Source organism: Zonotrichia albicollis, chromosome 1 (assembly GCF_047830755.1).
Source record: "Zonotrichia albicollis isolate bZonAlb1 chromosome 1, bZonAlb1.hap1, whole genome shotgun sequence".
NCBI lineage: Eukaryota > Metazoa > Chordata > Aves > Passeriformes > Passerellidae > Zonotrichia > Zonotrichia albicollis.
The window spans coordinates 40,178,965-40,200,292 of record NC_133819.1 but is presented as its reverse complement, the minus strand read 5'-3'; the positions used below and the strand labels follow the sequence as shown (position 1 = coordinate 40,200,292).

At 38.7% G+C, this 21,328-nt stretch overlaps 1 long non-coding RNA gene across 1 annotated transcript in view; it reads left to right on the top strand.

Moving 5' to 3' along the window:
* The window catches only part of LOC113460848 (uncharacterized), a 167,067-nt gene that overhangs the window by 43,991 nt on the left and 101,748 nt on the right, over window positions 1-21,328 (top strand). Inside the window, exon 3 of the long non-coding RNA XR_012579911.1 lies at window positions 10,243-10,340. This is a non-coding gene — a long non-coding RNA (uncharacterized LOC113460848). The remainder of the gene's footprint in view (window positions 1-10,242; window positions 10,341-21,328) is intronic.

The window sequence follows — 21,328 nt, the reverse complement described above, 5'->3', positions numbered from 1 at the left end:
ATCTCTTCTTGAGACTGAACAGGCTCAGCTCCCTCAGCCTCTCCTCCTAAGAGAGGTGTTGCAGTCCCATAACCAAATTTGTCACCCTTCCCTAGACCCACTCCAGTTCTGAGCCCTGAACTGTCTCTTTTTCCCCCTTAGAATTTATGAAGAAATACTGCCGCTGATCCACTGAATCAGAAATTAAATTTTCATATTAACTAATTATTCATTAATTTTATCATGGATTTAAAACTTTAATGACAGCACATTCCAGGTGACCAGGGTACTGCAGGCCAGGAGAGAGCGAGGACTGCCAGCAGAGCAGGGCAGGCACAGAGGTGATGGCTGGGTCCGACCATGAGTTGAGATCAAAAAAGAAAAGTCTCTGGTGTACCATTCTCAAATGTTCTTCACCTGTGGCCTTCTATCCGTCTGTAGCAAGGAGTAGAAAATAGTTAAGTGTGATCCTACTAAAAAATTGATATGGAGATTTGAATCTTTCCTAGTATTGGCTTACATTGAGATGATGGTAATTTGTTTTCATAATGTAAAGTCATAGACAGAGACATTAAGTCAGAGACATTTACACCTTTGTAAATATATAAAGCTGAGCTCTCATTCACAAGTTCCTACTTATTTTAATTTGCTGACTGCAGAGGAAATTGTAGAAAGGATAAGATGGTTTTATTTGGCAAGTTTCTTTTCATTAAATTCTCCTTTTAGAGTAAAATATAAACATCTGAAATTGAAATCCTCATTATAGGTATAATTTTATTACAATAGCAAACAGTGAACAATATTGATGCTGCATAAAATAAAGATGAACCTCTCTCTAAGGATCTTATTTCAAAATTTCAGTCTGTACTGCTGGCTCTTACACTATCCAGTTCAATTCATCCATCGCCTGCCATCATCTTCATGTGCTCTGAAATTGCACCAAAGTATAGCTGGTCACAAATTTCACACTTACCACTTTAGACAAGTGAAAGGTCAAGGGCTTACAACAGTTGAGCAGCTCCTTATCAGTACCACAAAGCACAGACAGGCATGAAAGTGACTGCAGGTCAGATCAGCTGTAATTTACACTAACTGTGTAAGTCCACACAAATCCATCCCACTACCCTCACACAGCAGAGTATGTAAGTTTGAGCATTGCTCACTTGTCTCACTTCTCATCCGCTCTGTGCAATGTTGGAATCAAATACACAAGCATACTTTCATTTAGTGCCGTTCTTCTGTTTTCAGAATAAACAAGCATTTAAGTAGCTCTTACAATAAAAAGTCTTTTCATGTTTGGAGGGAGTTCATATTAGTTTAACTCCTAAGACAGAACTGAGATTTAAACCAGCCAGCTAACAGGAGGAAAATCAAGAGATGAAACTAGAAGTGGTTTAGTACCATTGTTGGAAATACTGCTAGAAAGAAAATATAAAATTACATATTCAGTACATTCTAAAATCTGAAAATAGGCATTGTGTCTCATTGTGTTCAATGAGAAATTACTCAGTCTTGGTCTGAATATTATAATATAGGATAAATAAAACCTAAAATGTGCTGATTGAATTCCCTCAAATCATTACCAGATCCCATTTCAGCAGGCAACACTGGATTTATGGATTTTTGTTTACAGGAAGCTAGCAGTGTAGGACTTCTATCATCGTTTCAGTGTTTGCAAGTGAAAGGACTGAGTTTTGTACGTCTCCCAAATAGAGAGAAAAAGCAAATTAATATTGATGACTTAGCTTTCATTCCTGAATAAACTAAAAACAGTGACTGAACCTAGGGAAAAAAAAAAGAAAGAAAACTAAAACCAGAAAAACAACAAACCACCAACTTCTGATGTGTAGCTACTTTACAAGTTGGTTTTGTCCTACAAAGGCCTCAGCTGCAGATTCACCATCATTCTTGGGCAAGAAAAAATTAAGATCTCTTTGCCCTGAAATAAATCCCATTAATCTCTTTTATTATTTTTATTTAAACTGGAGCTGTTAATGTTCCAATTATCAATTAATTTCTTTCCGGAATTAATTGTCATGTTTTAAAAGGAATTTAAATATATGATGTACACAGAATAATAGTTTTTAAAAATAATCCCTTTTTGGGTACACCCACCCTTTTGTTTGTTTTCTAAATCTGACACTGAAGTCAAACAACTGGTTTTCTTTCTTGCATGGTTTACCCAACAGCACAGTTCAGCAAATCAGTTTATTCCTGATTAACAGAATCCCTTTTGTGCATATCCTGTTGTCACTATCAGTGGCCTACTAGAAATATACTATAGACAGCATTTGTGCAAGCAGTTCCATAGTTACTATTATCAGACACTATAAAATTTTTCAAACATCTAAATAACTTTAAATGTTACCATATACCATCAAGTTAATTTTTACATAAGCCATGCAAAAGGCATTTCAATTATGTTTTAAATGAGAATGGATTATTTCCCCATATCTAAACTACCTCTGAGTACAAATAACAATAATAGCTGAAACTTTCAGTGCTAAGGTCTGGTAAAAAAGGGGTTTAGAGTCAGTTGCAATTATTGGCTTAGTATGCACCACATTGAGTCTGTCCATTGCATAACACTTAAACATTCTGTTCAAGCAGAATATATTTATTTTTTCTTGAACACAAAAATTATATTGAGATTTCTTCAGATGTGATGTTGTCATAGACTATGCCATTGTATCTTTGGACTATGGCATTACAAATCAATAATGATGAATCTTGGCCTTTTATGTCATTGGACACAATTGGGGAATGTGTAAGAATAGCTACAATGTACTGCAAGCACAGCTGGAATAGTTGCTGTTGAATATCTGTAGATATCAACAGAAAAAAAAACCTGAAGTCATCATCAAAAGCAAATCCTGATCAGCTACTCTGGCACTGATGTTTGGAACTCAAGGAGTAGTGGATTTTTTAAAGCACCACTGTCCATCTTTCATATCAAAATAGTGGAATAAGTACACGTAGGAAAATATTTCCTAAGAGAACAGCATAAGGATTTGGCTCAGGTTTTTGCTCCACTCAATGTGAACTTGACTAAAATTCAAATTGTGAAATAATAAATTTGACATAAATTAAAAGTTTATTCTTTGCCTCCCAGTGCGTTCAGTAAATTAAAGCCAAACACCAACAAACAAATTAGCAGCTGGTGTTTTAGTCTGTGAGGTGTTAGCTGTCTAGTCTCACAAAATGAAACATTCATTTGATTTGTCTTAAATATGTAAGTTAATCCAATATGCAAAGGCCTTAAGACTTTGCTTTCAGAATGTTGAAACTCCTTTTTCTTGAAATTTCATCAAGAGTATACATGCTCATTACTATGTATTTATCTCTGCTCAGTCGGATGAGGAAATTCAGAATAAAAGTTGTCTTCAGAAATTCCCATATGGTTTTGAGTAACAGCTGCTATAGCAGAAGCCAAGTGGCACACTCAGCTTTATATAACACTACCTACATAGTGCTTTCTGTTCCAGGGTTGCTTTCATTTGTTCGCTTCCTTGCAACAACAAGGAAGCGAACCTTGGTCCCATTGGTTAGAATACCCAAAGGAATTTCTTCTTTCATGAAATTGCATTGCTAATGGTCTCTGCAGTAGTCCTGATGTCCAGTGTTATTAGAAGTTTATTTGAAACGTTTGGTCACTAATTTCATCTTCAGCAACAAAATAATTTGAAAATGTTATCTATCTTTCATATGACACTGGTTGAATACCAACCTAATATTAACAAGATAATCCAAAATCTACCAAGAGCATTTAACAATATCCAGAACGTATAATTTGCCTGACAGTGTTTCATTGTTAGATGATAAGTTACGAAACTAAAATCAGTTGCCCAAAATGAGACTTAAAAGAGAAAAAAAATTCTGCTTTGGTAAGGCTTGGCAGTGCTCTGTATGTATTCTTCTTGCTTGTTGGATATGCACAGGAGGGCATCGGTGGTATCCTGGCTTTCTAACACCAGAGGCTTTCCCACAGAGCAAAGCAAGGGCTTCTTACACTGCCTGTTCACTGAGGTTCTGCTGAAATGAAAGGCTTAGCTGCTTCCATCCATGTGAGTCATGCCCACAGGCCCTGAAAAGTGTTCTGGGACACTGCCCTTCTCTAAGGCTCTTAGGCTTATTTGCATGAAGTTGTCTAATTTTAGCCAGGAGTTTTTTGCTAACGTAGATTATCAGTTAATAAAAGCTCACTTACTAGTGAGGAACAAAAGTCTGTATATTTCAAAATGACAATGGAAAAAAATTTGCTATGTGCGTTTACAAATAAATTCCATGTAATTTACAGCTAGAGATATCCAAATAAGTTTGTTTAATAGTTATCCCAAAATATACTGCAGGGCAGAGTTAAAATTGTTCATTTTATAAACCAGTTGTATTTTTTTAACCTTATGCTAAGCTTGGAATCCTTTCAGATTAACTACAGGTATGATTTGCAGTCTTTACAGTGTGCAGGGGTCATAAGACACCATGCGTATCTTCAGCTCCCAGTGTGTTTTCTGTGGGGACAAGATACAAAAAAAATCAAATTTCTCTCAATTCTGCTGCCTACACAGATGTGTCACAAATCTAAAGAATGATGATGGGTTGTAATTTACTATACAAAATGTCCTCTCTGGGTTAAGTGAACTATTAACATTTCCTACAAAATCCACAAAGCATCCCGTTCCAAGTGGAAAACAGCCTTGAGTTTGCCAATACTAAATTAAAGTGCTTCAATTAGGAGACTGTCACTTATCATATCAACATGGCAGAATATAACAAGCTACTGCAGAGAGGGTCCGAGGCAAGAAAATAAGTACTTAAGTAGAGGCTTTCAAAGGTAATAGATCAATACATAATAAAGTTAGCCAGCAGTCTAGAAGTGTAGACTTAAAAAGGAAGCAAGTGTCGTTTTTGAAAGCTTCTCTTTTACAGTAAAATTCCAAGTGCTGTCTCTGCTGTTTTCACCGTAATGCTTTGACTACATGCTTAGCTCCCAGTACCATGCATTAACCTTATTTACAGTTTTCATCAGGGCCCAGAGGGGCCCCTAAGGGGAATGGAGCCAGGGGTCAGCAGGGCAGGGGTCTTGTCAGGCAGGGGCCACCCTGAGCCAGGCAGGCCCAGAGGTAGTAGCCAGGCCCAAGCAAAAGTTGCAATCACCTGGCAAGTTCATGATGATGAAGCAGGTCTGAGGTCAAGCCAGGAACTCAATGTGCAGGTCAGAGTCAGGTCCAGGGATTTCCAGGCACACCTCAGGTTCAAGCTGGGAAAGCAGTTCCTGGGGTCAGCTGGGCACATTGAAGGTTCAGACTGGGAAGGCAGGAGCACAGCATCAGCTGAGCTGAAAACCAGCGCTCCTCCCGAGAAGCTTAGGAAAGAAACAAACACTCAGGGCTGAGCTTAAGTAGATCACCTGGAATTGTGGGTATGTGTGGAGATTCCAACCTGAGGCAGGCCAGGGCCATTTTGGCTATCAGTGCACTCAGGCACCTTGGCTACACGCTGTGTGTTAGCTAAAATTCTTCTACCTCCTGTGTTTATTACATCTGACAAATGTTGTTCACCCTTGTGCTAAAGTAGGAATATTTTAGCTGGTTTTGCTAGGTTTGCTCTGAAGCTTGAGTACTTAGCTAGATTCTGTTGGCGGATTAAAAGAAGTCAATTTTTTTCCACACAGGAAGGCCTTTTTCAAAAACAGTCCTAAAATCTGCATCTAAAATGTTCTTTCTCTGTTCTATTTAAATAATCAATGAAATGGTACAGACTGGAAGGACAAAATGAGAAATAGACATGACCAGACAGAAGCAGTTGTAAGTCTTGGACCCAGACACTAAAGGCAGGATTTAACTGTCTAAACACAAGTACTTTCCATTTGAGGTGCCCTAGAGTATCCAAAATATCCACACATATGATCTTTGCCAACAGGCTTTAAACCAGGTATGTCAGGGGTTGGTGATGACAGCTTGCAGATAAGTGAGGGAAGAGCAGTCCGGGCAGTAAATACATGGGACAGCGTGACAGGAGCAAGAGAGCCCTCAGGAAAGATAAGACAGGTTAAAAGAAGGTTTGCCTCAAGTGTTTGTGCACAAATGAGCACAGTCTGGGGAGCAAACAGGAGGAGGTGGATCTCTGTGTGCAGGTACAGAACTGAGGCAGCACAAGAATAACTGAGATGTGGCAGGATCTCTGCATTGTAAGGAACTCACAAGTTATTTAGGAACAACAAGGCAGCGAGGACAAGGAAGAGGGGTTCTGTCTATGTGAGGAAGCAGCCTGGATGTATTGAGCTCTTTTGTGGAACAGTTGGTAGAGTGATTGGGGACTTGTGAGCCATGATCAGAGGAGAGGCTGGGAAAAGCAACATTGTAGTGGGAATCTGTTACAAATCACATAGTCAATATTGGGAAATAAAGTATTTTTTAAGCTGCTCAAGAAAGTCACCAGATCGCTAACCCTTCTTCATACAGATTACCACACCAGCACTGAAAGATTCTGGAAAGGACCTGAAGGTCCTGGTGGGCAGTAGTCTAAGTGCACTGGGAGATTTCAACAGGAGTGTAGCCACTAGATCAAAGCATGATAATTCCCCTCTGCCACTTTTTGAGGCTGCCTTCAGTTTTGGGCTCTCCAGCACAAGGAAGAAGCTGGTAAATGTCAGCAAGTCTAGCAGAGAGCTACCAAGATGATGAGGAGGCTGCAGCACATGTCTTGTCAGAACGTGGAGGCGCTGTGCTTCTTTAGAGAGAAAGATTGTTTAGGGAAGGTGTGGGGTGTCTGGTAGCAGTTTTCTGATACCTAAGAGCTAATTTTTAAGAAGGCAAACACAATTTCTTTGCTAAGGAGCATGGTGGGTGAATGAGAGCTATAAATTGAAATAGGAAAGGTTATAGCTTATAGTAAGGAAAGACTGTTCCACTGTGAGAATAATTGAGCATTGAAAGAGGGGCACAAAGAAATTATGAAATCTCTATCCTGGGAGGTTTTGAAGACCCTATCTGGACTAAGTCCAGAGCAACACCCTCTGAATGCTATGTTGATCCTTTTTTGAGCAGGGTGTTAGACTGAAGACCTCTTGGGGCTCCTTGCAGCTGGAAAGACATGCAGTTCTATCATATATGGAATATATATATATATGGTGCAGAAACTACAGGAGACACTAGCCTTTCTGGTGCTCTTCTGGTGAATATACAGTATAGAGGAAACCCAAAGGCATGTCATATGGCTTTAAGGATTGTGTTTAGGCAAAAGGTCTGATTGACTTTGAAAAAAATAGCCAAATTACACTCTTATCTTCCCACAAGAAGCGAAGTTTATGCAGAGCAGTATATGCATTCTTCTTCTTTTTTCATCTCTTTTTATCTGTTTTATCATTTTAGAATTAATTTCAGGGAAGCTTTTCATTATGGTCTTTTGACCAGATGGGAAGACTTTTCTGGCAATTCCCAACAAGTAAAATTCTCTTTTCAAAATGCTATTCAAATTAAGGAACATCTTTCAGGGTAATATCAGGACATTCCTGATTGATTTCAAGTCCGTACAATAACAGATACCACTGAGGCTAAAAATGGAGAGAGGAGTAAAATGGACTTAAAATGTTCAATCCTATAAGTAATAATCCAGTGGAAAATATAGTCTGATTTATGATACTACTCTGAGCAGCTCACACTCAAATGTTTGTACTTCTTTAATTTAAATGCTATTGGGCAGGTGGTCATATGTAGCTACATTAAAGTTGTGTCTGATACATTTTCCTTGCTACAGGTCTTGTACAGGTTGAGATTTCATGTTCACATCCCAGTATATACAAGTAAGATGGGTAATTACTTCCAAATTATTTTTGCTATTTATGAAAATATAAAGGAGATAAAATGCAGAGCAGGGATTTTCTAACTTCAACAACTTTAAACAGCTCAGAGCAGGTTTGTTTTTGCTATCTAAATATTATACTCTAGTCCTGCCTATTAAATTCAAACCAAGCAGAAGGAAAGGATGAATTTGCATATCCATTTCCATTCAGGTTATGGACTTTTAAATCCACGTTGCTTGTGTCTATAGGCTAATGAGTGCACCATTATAGAGGAGACTTAGTGTGTCACTGCATTTGGAATGTCCAGATTTTTGCTCGGCATATAATATTTTGAGGGCCATTTTTTTCAAGCATAGTGTAATAGGCTTTAACTTTGCTAAGCTTTTCTGCCAGGCCTCCAGTGCCCTGCTGTTCTATTATATTGAACTTGTAAGCAGGATGCTCTGCCAGGCTCACCCAGATTACTGCTGCAATAAGGGCCCTGCTGAGTGACTAGTGTCATGATAAGTGCTAGGGAGGGAGTTCACCATCTTGGCATACTGTTCTCATCTTATTAAATTCAGCTTTGTGGAAGCAGGGAGTCTGCCTCTCGGCCTCACTGGCTCTGGCTCAGTCCAACTGCTACTGTCAGACAATATGAAAATAGGAACCACCACAGCTAATGGCAGGTGCTGCACCACCATAGCTGAGGAAAAAAAAAAAAGAGAGATTTTTCTTTTTTTCTTTTTTCCTGTTCTTTTTTTTAATAGGTACTTGACTGGATTGATTAGGAAACATTTAGGTATTTAATAACATTGTTATAGCCTTCATACCCACAGATATTTGCTGAGATACTGTTTCTTTTTGTTCTGTCCACTTTATATAGATTCCTTTGTTCTTGCTTGCTTACTTAGATTAAAGAAATGTAATGCAAATGCGAAGTCCCTGGAACGGGTCTGATGCCATTCAGATTTAGTAAAGGATGTTGCTGTAAAGATATAGTCCTGACATCCCTATTCAGACAAAACTCCCTACTGGCTCCTGCCTGAGAAAAAATTCCCAAATTCCAGTCTTGGATTACTGCTGGAGGTGAAGTGAGTTAGCTGTTCATGCCCCCTAAACTCAGTAACCCCTGCTTGCCTCAATCTCATATTTCTTTTAAAAATCTAACTATTGGTTTTGGCTGGAAGATTCAGAAACTTCCCAGTGCCCTGAAACAACCAGCTGTGATCTGAGTGTAAGCTATGCTGCTGAATGCAGCAGGAAAAGTGAAACATCCGTAGAGAGGAGAGAGGGAACAAGGGAATATATGTTTGCAAGCCATACCCATGGAGAGAAAGAAAATTAAAATCACTCATTTTGTAGTATGAATTGCAGTAAAACACACCTTACTTCTGAATCAGAGGGTATTTGACCATCTATTTTTGAGCCTAAGGCTCATTTCAGCTACAAATGAAAAAGAGTTTTCCAAGGGCTTTTGGAAGGATAGATACATTACTTCTGCACCTGCTGGTGTGTGAGCACATATAGACTCTTCCTTGACATCAGCAAATACGTTTTTTCTCACTGTTCAACAATAAATGTTCAAATAACCCCATCATTGACACTTCAACATTTTGCAAATTGAACATGAACAACACATGCAGTAACCTTTCTGACAGAAATATTGACAAGGTCTAGCTACAGAAGTCACTTTATAGCAAAACCAAGTTGGGATCAATAGGAAATCCAGGTTTTCAGCTGCGTTTGTGGTAGGAGTTGCTAAGTCTGGCAGGTTGCATTTCATCAGCACACTTGTTGACCATGTCAGTCTTCATAAGAGTGACAGGTTTGATTAGACTCTTTGAGAGAGGCTGATTCAGAAATTCAGACAAAATAACCTCTTTCTGCCAATTTGCAATACCACATTCACAATATCCATTCCAGACTCATCAAAGCTAAGGAATAAAGGACTTAACATGTTAATCCCCCCCGAGAAAATGAATAAGAAAATTATGTCTCTGAAAAGTGTGATTTTTTTACTTGAAAAAGAAGAGTGGAGAACTATTAGTGGAACTGACTACCATGAATGTTGTGTGTCAGACCTTTCAAACCCCAGGCAATTAGCATGCAAGAGAATTCTTATCAAAATTTGAGAGCAAATGAAAGGATAAAGAAAATCTATGTGATCATGTTCATATATAAGGCAAGGCTAATTTGTTTACACCTGTTCTTCATTTCTGTATCACATTTAAAGATGTCATTTTTTAAGGTTTTCAAGTGTTCCTTCTAAATGACAGTTTTTTCCTTTTTTTTTTAATTCCCTGGTCTTTCTTGTTATCCTGACTCACTATGCTGTAACTGGGGGGAGCAACGGTAGAGTGGTATTTTTCTTGCTCTGATCACTGTGATCCACCCAAAGTAAATTGCCGAGAAAAAAAATTATTCATTTAGAAGAGGTTTGAACTTTAACTTTCCTCTTTTTTCCATCTCTTTTACTACAGCCTTAAAAAGTTCTGTTGAAATTCAGAACACAGCAGCTAATGAGTGAATTGCAGTGGAATGGCTGCTGGAAATTGTCCAGAGGAAGCGCAACCAAGAGGTAAGTAGAGAATGCTAACAATTTGAAGTTTTGCACTGTATGAAATTGGTTTTATTTTGTTTTACTTTGAGAAAAAAACAAAAATCTCAGGCTTAGATCTTTGCTACTGAATCCAGGCTTGGAATCAATAAATGTGGGATGATTGTGGCATGATTCTGGAAGTATTTTATGAGGAATGTGTGGAATCTACTCCAGCTTAGAGAAGACATTGATCTCTAGCCATTGTGCCTGAGAACATGGAACAAAGAAAGTGTTTGTTGCTGCTAATCAAACAGATTTAGTTTTGGTTTTCATGCTATAATTTAAGTGATTCAGTGGGGAGTTGCTCTTCTGTCAGATTCTGAGGGATTAAATGGCCTTGGGACATGACCTCTCTTTGTGAGGCAGAACATCAATTCAGGATTCAGTTTTTCAGATTTTTCTTTGTTGCAATATGGAAGAAGAATGCCTCTGAGATATTCCAACTGAAAACAAAATTGTAACAGGGTATCAGAGCTAGAACCACTCTTCTGCAGTAAAGCTGGACCTTAAAACTCATTTCCATCTTCAGTGATTTTGCAGCTAAAAAGTTTAGTGCTTTTAAATTACAACAATCAAGTGGGCAGGGCATTAAGGTGGGCCTATAAAAAAATTCACACTGGTCTTCCATCCATCACATAAAAGCAACATAGAGCACTTTACGAAAGACAAAACCTCATCATCACTCTTCAGGCATCCTTTGTCCTGGTTGGCGGACAAAGTTTTTGCAAAAGGCTTTTGTCAAGTACATCAGATATACACCAGCTGTGTAAACCCAGGCTTGTCTGTAGTATATTGGGGAAAGGTACGAACATAAAAATCTGAAACGATGAGCCAATCAAGTAATTGCTTTAATTAAGTCAAGATATCTGTGTTTGAGGTTTTATTTATTTATTTACTTATTTATAACTGTATGAGAAAAGCATTTTTTTTATTTGACAGTCTGGAGGTAAATATACCCTTGCGATATTTGTAGCATGGATGCTGAATTGCCACGCTGACGCAGAAAAGTAAAAGAGAAAAAAAATAATCTATTTTCACTTTCCAAGTTGAATGAAATGTGAAAAATAAACAAACAGCACAGATGGTGAAACAGTTTAAATTTTAAATTCTCTCCCAGTGTTAATCATTTCCAATATTTAAAACAGCATGATAGCAACATATATTAAAATATGTTATTTTATTTAAATAAAAACTTATTAAGCAGATGAGCAATTCACTATTTTCAGCAAAGTCAAATCTAAAAAAATATTTTTGGAATATAATCAGTTTAAATGTTGCTACATAAATATTAAACAATATGTTCAAATGCTGAATCTGGCAGAATCTTATTGCCGTCTACTGTGGATAGCATATCTGAAAACTTACAGTTCCGTATGTTCATTTCTTTTTCTTTATTAATTTGCCAAGTAAGTGTGGACAAGCAGAACTAGAATTCTCAGTAAGTCTCATTGTTTTTCAGTATTCTCACAAATGGAACACAAATTTTGGAGAGAATCCCAAATGGCAGGTGCTGACACTAAGTAGAGACAGGAACAGCCTTCTTGTTAACATATTATCTACTCCTCACCTACCTCTGCTCTGTTACAAAGCTCATTGACAATGAAAGCTAAATGAACTAACTGAAAAGTAATTCAGTACTGTTACAAGTATTTCAGATAGCTTTCTGCAGCTTGGGAGCAAACAAGCAGAGAAATCTTCTCTATGCCTAGCCCTGTTGGATAATATCCAAGCTGCTATATTTTCTTTTCAGAGCAAATTTAAGCATTCTTTGCAAAAGGTGGTGTCCTGGAGTGCTGAACTGGGGAAACAGAAAGACAGATGGAGGAAATCAAATGAATCAGGTACTGCTGCTTGCAAAAGGAATTGAATGAGATGGACAAATAGTTGATATGACCTTAGTAGAACTATTTTGCTGTGTAACAGATCCATTAATAAATTTTGTAATGTTAGGGTGTTCTATATGTTAAAATTGATCTAAATAGTCTCATCCCATCATAATCTCTAATTTAGTTCTTTCCAAAGGTTAGAAGAAATATATTAGTTTATGCAGTTTTGCAAGTAGTTTAGGTAATGATATTTATTTACACATAAACATTTTCACTGTTCTTCCCTTCCTCCTGTCAAATCCCAGGGTGTTCCCATTGTTCTCACAGTCTGAAGAGCCAAAGAGCTTTTCATGCATAATATCAAAGACAGCTATGTGGTAGTGACTCTGAAGGATATCTTTTTATTTAGAGGTCCCCATGTATGTTCATTCTGATATGTCACTGATTGTGCTGTCAGTTCACAGAACTTTCTTTTTTGTTTTCTCCTTTAACTTGAGGATTAAATTTCAGTATTAGTCTGAGGGAGCTAAGGTCTCAGTGTTCATACCCTTTTTGGAAACTGTAACTCTGTGGTAGATACCTTGTGAGTTTTGCTGGGTAAATATGAAACTGCAGTGTTAGCTTGCTTTGAGGCAACTGAAATAGAGAGCAGAGGGTGCCTGTACCCCCTCAGTGGGTAGGCACATATATTACACTGCCAAGATTTTCCAAAATGGTTAGTGGCTGAAGGTGTTGTGGCTGGTGGGTGCCACAGTTGAGATAGCTCATAATGAGACTGATTTTTGGAAAATAGCCTTTGAAACGAGGCTTTTAACAACGAGGCTCTAACGCTCTCAGATTTCTGGCAGTGTGCTGCCTTGTATTCCTCCTTGATTTTTGTAGCCCTCACTGTGGACCATCTCTGGTGACTATCACAAAGGCCATCTCCACTGAATGTTTATTTAAGTGGTACTCGTGATAGATTCACATCCTTTACATAGCAGCCACAAGAGGGGGATGTGGAACACTCACAGAATATTAGGGTTTAGTCCTCTCAGTTGTCAGTGTTACCGATACTTTCTCTGATTTTTACCATCCATCCACTTTTACCACCAGGCATATTTTTCTGGAAATCACGGCTTGCAACAGTTTATTTTAGTTCGGAGAAACCTTTAGTGGAACCTTCAGATGGAAATATTCTGTCACCCAAATTTGACCCCCTTTTGCTCTTTGATACAACAGTTACAGCTGTTTGACACTTTTAGAGAACTGTGCAGCTATCTCAGCACAGAAAAAGGGGTTAACGGAACAACATGGGTTTTATTCCAATAAAAAATTCTAATTGATATATAGATTGTAATCACAGGAAACCTTTTTTATTTTACAGCAGCTGTGCTGTAATGGGCTATTTTAGGGGCAGAGTAGTACATACTGTAAAAAATTCGTACATGAGGGCAAAAGGAATAGACAATTGCTTTTGGGGACTGTGTAGATTAGTACATCATTGCACACTAACAAAGTGCTAATTGCTCCTTTTGACCACGGGCCCAGTTTACAGAGCTTTAGCACAAATGTGTCCTGTACACTAAATTATAAAACTAACACTGCATTATTTCTCTCTACAGCTTGCAAATTCTTGCAAATTACTCAGGTTGCAAATCCTGCATTTATTTTGTGGCAGAAATAGTAAAAGCAAACACTATACATATATTTGTATAATTTTAGGATTGTTTTAATACTGTGTATAATTTCACCGGTAATTTACTTCTACTCAGTACGTTAGCCAAAAACAAATAGGTGTGAACTACTTTGAACAGGTTGTTGGTATGGATTTTATAGAAGTTTTAAAATAGCAGCTGTTTAGAATAATTGTCAAGTATTTTATGATCATTTAATAACTGGGAAAAAGAAAACCATGCAGAACAATCTCTCTTCTTTATCTTCGTTGGAATCACACTCAGAATGGCTGATGTTTTAGTTCAGAAAAACAGTATGTCACTTCTGCAACTTTTGTAGAAGTCCAGAATTATTTGCTTACAGCTCTTTCCACCCCTCGAACAGAATAGAAAGAAGCATTGCAACAAGACACATGCAGAGTCAATAGGAGATCTCACTTGCTTGTAAAGGCATAAATCTACAGGTGTCACTTCCATTTTGCTGCACATCATTTAAGCCTTTTATGTACCAGCTCTTGATTTTGTTTTTCGGCTAGCAGGGAAATTTGAAGATTGGGCTTCTTTCATGTATGTCTTTTGGTTCCTCTTGTCTTCTCATGCAAGAATTCTTAGAGGTCTGACAGTCTCTTTATATAAGCAGCCTGGCACTAAGTGAATTTAACATCCACTGTAATTTAATTCTAGCTTTGCAGATTCTTAATTTTGGATCTTAAGAACTGAGTACTAGAGACTGAACCTGAGACTTCAGTCATGTGCTGTAGTATTTGAGATTGGAGCATGTACCAAAGTATTTTACTTAGGAAAAGGTATTTGGTAAGGGAAAAGAAAAGATGCTGTAGTTTTGTGAAAAGAACAGACTAAAGTATTGTCCAGGTTTTCCTTTCACACATTGCTAAAACAATGTGAATACTGAATAACATGAATTCTACTTTCTAGTCTATTTTTTTTAATAAACAAGATGATTTAAAAAAAAGACTAACTGAAAAGGACAGGTATGTGTCACCATAAGGGCACTCTGTGTCACAAAGCAAGTATGCCTTAGTTCCAGCCAAAACAACCACCCACTCAGGGTACTGAAGGGTAGGCATGCTGTTATGACCCAGATTCAAATGGTGAAAGTAGGAGTGAGAAAATGAAAGTGTTAATAATATTTCAAGCACAGAGCTAATGGGAGGAGCATTTCTGGGATTCCCCTTTCATTCCTATTCTCTCTCAAAAGGAAACTATGGACTTCCATTAAAAAATAAGAAAAAAATAAAAAAGTCTCTTTGGCTTATCACCAAATGTTGAATATTTTGACTGAGTGATATATGGCAGAACTGTGCACCTGTCCTGTCTGGAAATGTATGTGTGAATACTGAAGAGGAATAGATGAACTGAGAAGTATAAAATATTGGAGGACTTGAAACTTTGACTAGTGCTGAAACATTTTTTGTAAATGGGAAAAGATTTGTCATTTAACGTACTGACATACTTCTTTGTTTTGCTGCAGCTGACATAAGTTTGAAAGAGAATAAATCTTTTGCAGACATCAACACCAAACCAGAAGCCTACCCCACCAAATAGCTTGCACAATGGCATTTTGGAAAGGATGGAACACATGTTTACCATATTGCTGCAAAAACTCCTTTTTCTTACTCCTTGTTGTGCCTAATTCAGTTCATTCTTATTAGAACAAGCATTTTTATGTTTCTGAATTTATGTTGTGTATTTTATGTTTTATGGAAATACTAGGAAGCTGTGCAACTCAGATAGGCTCGGTATGATATTAGCACTGAATGTGATTAAAGAAGAGTTAACATCAGCAAATTCAATTGTTTTACAGTAGTTGCTTTTTTAGTTTTTAGTTAAGTTTAATAATTGAGAATCAAAGCTTTATCAGACTCTATCAGCTCCTATGTTGAACAACATTCATAGATACAAATTACTTGATGCATTGCAAGTGTATTGTAGGGTAGATTCTCTATAATGGAAATAAGGATTGCAGCATCAAACTTTCTGAAAATTTCTGCTCCTGTGGAAGTCCTGTATTCAGCCTATTTTCACAAAGTAAGTGTAGGACAGTATCTGATAGTCCTCCTTCCTTTACCTTGTTCAAACTTAAGTGGGTTACAGGGCTACCACTACTTTTTTCTGTTAATCTTTTCTTCCTTTGACGTAGGCAGCTTTTGGGTTGGAAAGAATGAGAATCATTAAGTCATAGAAGTAGTTAGGTTGGAAAAGATCATGAAGTTCAACTGCCAACCCAGCACTGCCAAGTCCACCACTAAGCCATGTCCCCAAGTGCCACATCTGCACATCTATTAAATACCCCCAGGGATGAGAGCTCCACCATTTCCTGGGCAGCCTGTTTCAGTGCTTGGGAAACCTTTCAGTAGAGAAATTTTTCCTAATATCCAATCTAAACTCCCCTGGCACAACTTGAGGACGTTTCCTCTTGTTCTATCACTAGTCACCTGGGAGAAGACACCGACCCCCACCTGGCTACTCCCTCCTTTCAGGCAGCTGTAGAGAGCAATAAGGCCCTGAGCCTCCTTTCCTCTGGGCTGAACACCCCCAGCTCCCTCAGCTACTCCTCATAGGACTTGTCCTTGAGAACCAGCTTTGTTACCCTTCTCTGGATGCACTCCAGCCCCTCAATATCTTTCTTGTAGTGAGGGGCCCAGAACTGAGAACAGGATTTGAGGTGTGGCCTTACCACTAGTACAGGGGGACAATCACTGCCCTGGTCCTGCTGTCCACACTATTGCTGATACAAGCCAGGATGCCATTGGCCTGCTTGGCCACCTGGACACACACTGGCTCATGTTCAGCTGGGTGTCAAGCAGCACCCCCAGATCCTTTCCCATCAGGCAGGTTTCCAGCTGCTCTTCCCCAAGCCTGCATTGTTCAGTGGGGTTGTTGTCACCCAGCAGGACCCTTCACCTTGTTGAACCTCACACAATTGGCCTTTTCCCATCATTCCAGCCTGCACAGATCCCTCTCTAGACCCTCCTTACCCTCCAGCAGATCAACACTCCTGCCCCACTTAGTGTCATCTGCAAACTGACTGAGGGTGCAGTCGATCCCCTCATCCAGATCACTGATAAAGATACTAAACAAGACTGGCCCCAACACTGATCCCTGGGGAACACCACTTATGACCTGCTGCCAACTGGATGCAACTCCATCCACCATCTTGGCCTGGCCATCCAGACAGTTTTCTTTCCCAGCAAAGCATGCACCTGTCCAAGCCACAATCAGCCCTTTTCTCCAGGAGAATGCTGTGGTAAACAGTGTCAAAGGCATTACTAAAGTCCAGGTAGACAACATCCTGGATGACAGCTTTTCACTCAGCCATTAAACGGGTCACCATGTCGCAGAAAGAGATCAGGTTGGCCGAGCAGGACCTGCCTTCCATAAATGCATCCTGATTGGACCTGATCTCCTGGTTATCCTGTACGTGTGACGGCCGTGTCATGAACCAATGACATTTCCCAAATTTCCCATCACCAAGGTCAGGCTGACAGGCCTGTAGTTCCCCATATCCCTCATCCAGAACATCTTGTAGATGGGCTTGCATTTGTTAAGGCCCAGTCAATCAGGACCTCCCTGGTTAGCCAGGACTGCTGGGGTATGAGTGGCTTGATGAGCATTTCCATGAGTTCCCTTAGTATCCTTGGGTGGATCCAATCTAGCCCCATAATTTGTATTTGTCTCAGTAGTGTAGCAGGTCACTAACCATTTCCCATTGGATTATGGGGGCTTCATTCTGCTCCCCATTCCTGTCTTCCAGCTCAGAGTACCAAGGGAATAGCTGCTCTTTGCTATTAAAAACTGAGACAAAGAAGACATTAAGTACATCAATCTTTTCCTCATCCTTTGTCACTACATCTCCCCCCACATCCAGTGAAGAATGGAGATTCTCCTTAATGGTCCTTTTCTTGCTGACATGTTTTTGGAAACATTTTTATGTCTTTTGTGGCAGTAGCCGGACCAAGTTCTAGTTGGGCTTTGGCCCTTCTGATTTTTCCCTGCATAACATTTTGCAGTCCTCCTGATGTGTCTGTTCTTTCTTCCAAAGGTCATAAGCTCTCCTTTTTTTTCTCCTAATTACCAGCCCTTTGTTCAGCCAGACCAGTCTTCTCCCCTGCTAGCTCATCTTTTGGCACAGGGGAACAACCTCCTGCACTTTGAGGTTTTCCTCCATGAAGGATGTCCTGCTTTCCCAGACTCCTTTGTCCTTCTGGACAGCCTCCTTAGGGGCTCTGTGAACCAGGCTCCTAAACAGGCCACAGTCTGCTCTCTGCTACTCCAAATCAGCAGTTTTGCTGACCCCTTCCTAACTTAGAGAATTTAAAACCACCATTTTGTGATCTCTATGCTCAAGCCAGCCTTCAGTCATCATGTCACCTACAAGTCCTTCTCTGTTCACAAAACAAGAAAAGTCAGTGTGTGCTTGGTCGTTTACAATATTTAGAATGATTTCAATAAATATGACTTTTGTGCAAAATACAGATGATTTATTTACATTATCAATGTCTCTGCAAGTTGTGCTTGCAAAGACACTCCCTTAAGATAGAGCATAAATTAATTAGAAGTGGGGCTTGGGGGTAACTGGTTAGCCTGTTTTCCTCTGAAGCTTTTCAGTGTTTGCAGGAGAGGGTGATGGAAGGTTGAGGAGGAGGAGGAGCAAATTATCTCCTTTTGTGATCCCTCTTGTGAAGGCTTTTTCTCCCACTGACTGAGCACAGATATTGAAAGTCTGTTCTATCTCCCAAAAGTCTGATGTCAACATCAGATGTCATCCACAGCAACAGCAGCAGCAGCCGCTGTGACAGCAAAAGGCAAACAGTGCAAGACGTAGCCAAAATGTTGAAGTCCCTGCTTCCCTCCTCAGGGCTAACAAGGCACGCAGAGACCTATATTCTGAACTTGGGACACAGCTGTTAAAAGCACTTTAGTTTTCCAACCTGTGTTTCTGGAAAACTTTGTGATTGCAAGTGGTTTGGACAAGTCTGGCTTTTGAAGCAAAGCAAAAACTGAATTCTATAAGTTTGAACGTGTAACAACAGAGTAAGAATGGCAGAATTTCACACCTCTTAGTTCAGATTTTCAAAAGAGGCAAAAAAGTGTTCCTGGTATTTTAAGTCAGCTTTGTAAAAAATAAAATAAAATAAAATAAAATAAAATAAAATAAAATAAAATAAAATAAAATAAAATAAAATAAAATAAAATAAAATAAAATATGGATGGAATTAAATGAACCCTATAACACATCCTATTAAACCATTAAAAATTGCAGCTGCATAGAAATTTTCATTTAAAGGGACAGTTTGAAAATTGTTCAGTTCATGTAAAGGCTATTTATTAGTCTCATCACACTTCCTGGTACAGTGGAACTGTTAGTAATATATAGCAGTATTGGAAAACACTTTGAAATGACCCTTATCCAAGGACTGGAGTGAGTTGCCTTACAGTAGGTTGTCATGCTGTTTCTTTTTCTTCTTTTTTTTTCAGCTACCATCTGTGCTCCAGAATTTAGGTTTTCATTAAAGCAAAAATCAGCTGTAAGGGTTTTGATCTCATTCACATTAAAACCCCTTGGAACTGAGAACTTGATCATATAATTACAAAGAAAAACTTTGTAATTCCATTCCCTTCTTTTCCAGTTTATATATGACCCTCATCAGTTTAACATCTATCAGTGCTGGAAATGTATAAACCAAATACCAAGCATTTTAATGAAGGTGTTTTGCCCTTCTGCAAGCTTGCAGTTGTATCTCTGAGAAATAGAAATGCCCCATTAATCTCATTGCAGTATCAGCCTGGAGATCTAATGCCATTAACTTAACTGTCAACTTCATTAACCATTTCAGTGTTTATTGAAGTGTATGGCATTAGGTGTATAGAGAATGGCACAGGTTGCTTTATGCAGTAAACATGAGTAACTGGAGAGATAAATTACCATCAGTCTGAATTGCTAATTAAGGAAAAATCTAAAATTTCCTGTGATAACTCTAAAAATGTGTTTATTTTAAATTGGTTTGGTTTGTGGGTGGGCTTTTAGGAACATTACTGTGTTTTTCCTATCCTTGTGTTTGTATCATTTTGAATTGTTAAGAACTCAAGTGCAAAAAACCCCCCAAACCTTACTAGTAATAATATTACACTGATACCATTATTCAAAATGTTGGGGAAACTTGTTAGTGGGTCAGATGTTGGTTTTGTAATTCATATCAAAGAGGCCACCTGGCTGTGCTGGTATCAGCATATCTCCAACTTGTTACTGGTGCTCAGAAAGTGATGCCATTGTGAATTGTTACAAGAACAACTGTATATTGAAAAACAATCTGTGAATTTTCTTCTCAATGTTGGCATGTTTGGGGGGGATGGGGATGGGGTTTAATCTAAGTTATTTGCTTGCTGTTTGTTGATATTGGTTTCCCATTCAAAACCACAGTCTTCTTACTGTTCCAAAAAGATTTTTTGAATGGCATTGGCAAAACCAGGCTCAGTATAACTCTGTGAAAATGAAAGTCTTTTTATTATTCTGAAAGTTTGCATTTTGAAATTGTTTACTGTTTTCTGGATAGCACTCAATTGGATCTCCCAGATATTTCCTTTCCGAGTTTCTGAGATTTGGGAGGCAGGAGGAAAGGGCTCTGTTCAAAATACTAACCAGGAATGACCTGATTTAAATTGTAAAAACTGACACTTACAAAGCCCAACTCATGTTTGCACAGCCCTTGGAAGCAGTATAATTGCTGAGTGTAACATAATTGTTAATTATTTGGCTTCAGGCAAGATAAAAATAGCAGTGTGCTCACACTCTTCATTGGTAGGAGACACCAGGAATCACAAGATTTTTAAAATACTGTACTGTATAGGCCAGTTAACAAGGAAAAAAAAAGGTGTGGGGGAGAAATCCTGGAATTCTGAATCATGACTCTGCTAAAGCAGTGTTTTATGGGAGATTTGTGTGATAACTTAAGGTAAAATGCTCATCAGTAAGCTTCATTTTGCCTTGCAAATGGGCAATAGCAGTCCTGCTGGCATTAGTTAAAGATTGCAAGGGAGGTTTATGAGTAGGAAACCATTCAGAAGATTGTTTTTCCTTTACTAATACAACACAGAATGATGCACCCAACACTGGGAAAAGGAAAAAGAGCTTTGAGAGCAGAAGCATCAGTCAAAGAGGTGGTGCAAGGCATTCAGTTTCCAAGTAAATCCCCTAGAAACTGGTGAAATTGGTGAATGATATTTTACTGAAATGGTCTCTTTAGAGTTTTCAGTGGAATAGAGTGGGATATTGTGGTGCCAGCCACATGCTGCAAGTGCAGTTCTTCCTGAGGCTGTCTAACTTCTTGCCAAATGAAGACTAGAGAAGTAAAAGAGGCTTAAAGCTCCTGAGTCTCCTTGCTAACCTGCGACAGAGATGTTCTGGGGTGAAATGCTGATTCAGTTAAGTCAGTGCCAAAGCTCCAGCTGCCTTCAATGGGAGCTG